The sequence below is a fragment of the Mirounga angustirostris genome, unplaced genomic scaffold (genome assembly GCF_029215605.1).
Source record: "Mirounga angustirostris isolate CCGP_5_RB_7025 unplaced genomic scaffold, mMirAng1.0.hap1 SCAF_6, whole genome shotgun sequence".
Taxonomy (NCBI): domain Eukaryota; kingdom Metazoa; phylum Chordata; class Mammalia; order Carnivora; family Phocidae; genus Mirounga; species Mirounga angustirostris.
Window position 1 is genome coordinate 11239067 of NW_026991714.1, and position 5444 is coordinate 11244510.

The 5444-nt window shown below is 38.4% G+C and overlaps 1 non-coding gene across 1 annotated transcript; it reads right to left on the reverse strand.

The window, feature by feature from the left end:
• Positions 1-1794: 1794 nt before the first annotated feature.
• On the reverse strand, positions 1795-1900 carry LOC123847216 (U6 spliceosomal RNA). The gene has a single exon (XR_006791465.1). It is a non-coding gene; the product is annotated as a U6 spliceosomal RNA (small nuclear RNA).
• Positions 1901-5444: the final 3544 nt, after the last annotated feature.

Sequence of the window (5444 nt, forward strand, 5' to 3'; positions counted from 1 at the left end):
TGAGGCTGCTGAGTAATGTGACAAGAGATTATAAAGTTAAAAGCTTCTATTATAGTCTCGAAGGCTGATTATTGGAAGGGGTTGCCCTTGGTGGGGGGAAGGGAAGATAGGAGGGAGACTGAAAGTCTGACTTGCCTGAAAAAGGGGCCTAATGCTTTTCATTTATATTCATTAAGGAAGGAGGCTTTGTGCTGAAGGCCTCTGAACCCCTGCGCTGCCATCTGGTGGACAAGGTACTTGAGAGGCCACAGAATACAGAGGACAGCCGCCATCTTTAAGATGTCAGGAATTTGAAGGTCGGCTTTACTGTTTCCTGAGTAGTAGCAGTGGAAACCCTTCATAAGTATGGTGTCAGGAGCAAAAGTGAACACTCACAAAGTAACCACTATCTGTAATCTGCTTTAAATACTGTATGAGGAGAGCTCAGTTATCCCGTTCTGCTGTCCTAATCCATCAGGACCTTAGCAATTAATATTATGTGGTCCTACCTACAGTACGAGGCTAAGGTGTGACTCATCCTAAGAACATTTGTTTCATAACCTAGTCCAGTTTCTCCCAGCAGAAACCTTGGGATCATCCTTGACTCTCCTCTTTCTCCCACACTTGCCATCCAATCTAGCAGCAAACACTGTGGCCTCTCTGGTCACCACATCATACCAGGACCCACTTACTTCTTTTTTTTTTTTTTTCTGCGAGAGAGAGAATGAGAGACAGAGAGCATGAGAGGGGAAGGGTCAGAGGGAGAAGCAGACCCCCGGCTGAGCAGGGAGCCCGATGCGGGACTCGATCCAGGGACTCCAGGATCATGACCTGAGCCGAAGGCAGTCGCTTAACCAACTGAGCCACCCAGGCGCCCCAGGACCCACTTACTTCTCATGTACACTGCTGTCACCCTGATTTGAGCCTTTGGTGTCTCTCTCCTGGGTGACTGCGAATAGCCTCTAAACTGAGCTCCTTGCTTCCAGCCTTGCAGTCCACAGCCTATTCTCCACCAGCAGCCAGATGAACCATTAGAACATGTTAGATCATTCCACTTCTCTGCTCAAAACCGAGCAGGCCCTTAAGCTCCCTCAGAGTAAAATTTAAAGTCGTACAATGGGTTTCAGGCCTTAGTGGATCTGACCCAGCTCCCTCTAACTTCATCTCTTATGCTCTCCACTCACTCAGTCTGGTCCAACCACACTGGCCTCCTAGCTAGTCCTCAAAGACACCACACATCCCTGACTCAGCTCCCTCCGCCTGGAGAGCTCTTGCCCCAGACAGTGGCATGGCTCTCCTTCTCCCATTCTCCCGGGTGTCCTGCCAAAGGTCATCTTGTCAAGGATGCCTTCCACTACCATCCTACCTAAAATAATACCTCTTCTTCTTCCTTCAGCATTTTTATCTCTCTTTTTTTTGTTGTCTTATTCTATTAGCAGCATTTATCACCTCCTGAAATGTTCTATATTTATGTGTTTATGCCCTTATTTTCATCTTCCCCAAATCCCCTACAATAGAATGTAAGTTCCATGGAATGTAAATTCCATGTAAGTTCCACAGAATATTCCTTGGGGGGAATATAGTATTTTTAACATAGTTCGGGTTTTTTCTGAAACTTCAGAAGCTGGCAATGCTAACGTGCTCCAGATCCTTACAGACTCTTGCAAACTATAAGCCCCATAGAAGCAGGTGTTTTATCTAACTTAGTCTCCCTTAATTGCCAGCACCTAGTGCTGTGTCTGGTAAATGGTACACATACAATAAGACTTTGTGGGGTTTTTTTGGTAGCTCTAGGGTTTATTAAGCTGTGCCTCAGAAAGTATAAAATGCTTCACGATTTGCATGCCATCCTTGAGCATGGGCCATGCCAACCTTCTCTGTATCCTTCCAATTTTAGTACATGTGCTGCTAAAGTGAGCCCAAGACCTTTTTTTTTTTTTAATTTAGCACTTTATGTACCAAATTCAATTATAAGTGTCCACTGCAATGATTTTTAGCCAAATGAGTTGTACAACCAATACCATAATCCAGTTTTAGAATAGTCCCAAAACTCCAAAAAGCACACTCATGCCCATTTGTAGTTTATTCTCACAACACCCTCAGCCCCAGGCAACCAATGATCTGCTTCCTGTGTCTATGAAATTGCCTGTTCTGGAGATTTCCTAGATATGGCATCATACAAAATGTAGTTATTTACACATGGCCTCTTTAAGTCAGTATAATGTTTTCGAGGTTTATCCACATTGTAGCATGAATCAGTATGGTTTTTATTTCCTTTTTATTGCTGAATAGTACTCCCTTCTATGCATATACAATTTGTAATCCATTTATCGCTTGATGGACATTTGAATTGTTTCTATTTTTTGCTATAAACATTCACATACTCACCATTGTATGAACATGATTTCCTCCCCCCATTGGGTAGATTCCTATCAGTGAAATTGCTGAGTTATATAAAGTTATGTTTAACTTTCTAAGAAACTCCAAGACTGTTTTCCAAAGTGACTGTACAATTTTGTATTCCCATCAGCAATGCCGGACCAATTGTCAGTATTGCCTGGTTTTTAGTTTATAGCCATTCTAGTACGTATGCAGAAGTATATCATTATGGCTTTAATTTGCATTTCTCTTACAGCTCCTGGTGCTGAACATTTAATTCACAATAATTATTAGCAGTTTTAATATCTTCATTGGTAAAATGTCCATTTGAATCTTTTACCCATTTTTATATCAGATTGTTTATCTTCTTGTTATTGAGTTATAAGAGTTCTTTACATATTTTAGATTCTGGTACTTCACTAAAACTATGACTTGCAAATAGTTTCTTCCTGTGTGTGGCTTATCTTTCCATTAGCTTAAAAGGGTCTTTTGTAACACAAACATTTTAAATTGTGACAAAGCTCAATTTATCAGTTTTTTATGGATCATGCTTTTGGAGGCATATTTAAGAATTCTTTACCTATTCATGATCACAAAGATGTTCTACAATATTTTCCTGAAGAAACTGTGTAATTTTAGCCCTTACATTTTGGTCTATAATCCACTTTGAGTCAATTTTTATGCATGGTGTGAGGTAAGCCTCTAAATCCAGTTTTTGTCACGGAATCCAATTGTCCCAGAACTATTGTTGAAATGACAATTCTCTCCCCATTTATTGTTTTGGCATCTTTGTTGAAAATCAATTATCTTTTAATGAAATGGGTTACTTCTGGACCCTCACTTCAGTTCCATGGATCTATTAAGTGTATCCTTCCATAATACCACATGTCTTTGTAAGTTTTGAAATCAGGTAGAGTAATGACTCCAATTTGTTCTTCTTTTCAAACCTTGTTTTGGCTATCTAGATCCTTTGTATTTACATACAAACTCTAGAAATATTTTTGTTATTTTTTACAAAAATGCCTGCTGGTATTTTGATAGAGATTGCATTGATCTTATACACCAATTTGGGGTGAATTGCCACTTAACCATATTGGATTTTTTTATGGTATTAAGTATCAAATTGTTTTGTTAATTTTATTTCAAACTGTTTATTGCTAATATATAGGAACACTTTTTTGTATACATATAACTCGTAGATTAATTCTGGTATGTTTGTGAATTCCTTGAGATCTTCCACAGTCATATCACATCATCTGTTTGAAAAGATATATATTTTGCAATACACAGAGTAGAGTATTCTGGGTAGAGTGTTCTTAAAACAGAAGTTGAGTTCGTTGAAAGTATAAGCACAAGTCTTCCATGTTAGATGATTTATTCTGGAACTGTTTTTTCAATTTTTAAAAGTAAGGTACTGAAATCTCCAGCTATCTAAATTGTCAATTATTTCAATTCTAGTTGGTTTTGCCTCATTTATATTGAGGCTTTGTTGTTAGGTGTGCATATATTTATAATTGTTATATATTCCTGATATATTGGCATTTTTACCATTATAAAATGTCCCTCTTTGTCTCTATCAGTAATTCTTATCTTAAACTCAATTCTGTCTGATGTTAAAATGATCACTTCAGATCTTCCATGGTTACTATTTACCTGGTAGGTTATTCCCATCCTTTATTTTCAACCTATTTCTGTCTTTGAATCTAAAATGTATTCTTGTAGTCAGAATATAGTAGGATTTTGCTTTTTGATCCATTCTGATAATCTCTTCATTTTGATCAGGGCATTCAGACCTTTCACATTTAATGTAATTATTGATATAATTGGATTTATATCTGCCATTTTGCTATTTTTTTTCTATGTTTCCTATATTTTGGGCCCTCTGTTCCTCCTTTAATAATTTCTTTAGTGTTAAAAAATATTTTTATTGTGGGGTGCCTGGGTGGCTCAGTTGGTTAAGCATCTGCCTTCGGCCCAGGTTATGTTCCCAGGCTCCCAGGATCAAACCCCACGTCGGGCTCCTGCTAAGTGGGGAGTCTGCTTCTCCCTCTTCCTCTGCCCCTCCTCCTTCTCATTCTCTCTCTCTCTCAAATAAATAAATAATCTTTAAAAAATATATTTTTATTGTATCATTTACATTTCTCTGATGATTTTTATTCTAATACTAATTTATCAGTGACTATTTAAAGATTAAAATATACATTTTAATTTACCCATAATACACTGCATAGATTAATACGAAGTCCGGTAAAATATAGAAACTCTAATAAACATGTTCTTTTTCTCCTCATGTGCCCTATAATTGTCAAATACACTGCATCTAGATATACTCGAAACCTAACCATACTGTGTTCTATTTATGGCTTCATAAAATCACAACAGCAAATTCAGACTACAAGAGACGCAGGCCCTCTCTCTATCTACTTTATCGCTTTCACAAGGCTTAACATAGTTTGCCCATCATTCAAAATCAAATGACACCCCTTCAACTGTGGCAATGAAGCTGAATGTTTTCTTGGTATGCCTGACTCTGCCAATTTCTCTATGCAGACTGAGGTGGGCACTGGGTAAGGTGGAATGGGTACAGCCCCAAGCAAGAAATGACAGACTCTCACTATTCCTACTTAAAGTTTACCAGTGTTTCAAGCATGAAGGATTTGCTGACTGTTGCATGCTTTTGGTTGAGTTCCAGAAATAGTTGCTTTTATGAGTTTTGTCCAGCTTTATAGTTGCCTTTGGAGAAAGGATCTGCTGATCTCCCTCACACAACCATGTATGTGAATTCCGTAATTCCACCTAAGCTCCAAGCTCTAGGAAGCAGCTACCACATTTTGTACTACTTATGCACTCATTAAATAAGGTAAATGGCTTTTCCTTATTACATAATGTCTTGAGATGGAAAGGACTTAATGCATTCTAGCAACATTGGAGATGATATTGCTTGGATATAGGGCAGGAAGAATCACAGAATAAACATTGCCACCATTGTTCTCTTTTGAAAGAGAGAAATGTCTGACAAGCTTCACTGACTAAAGTTGGGCAAGGCCAGGCAAGAAGAGCCATCGGTAGCAATCTGGGGTTCCAGA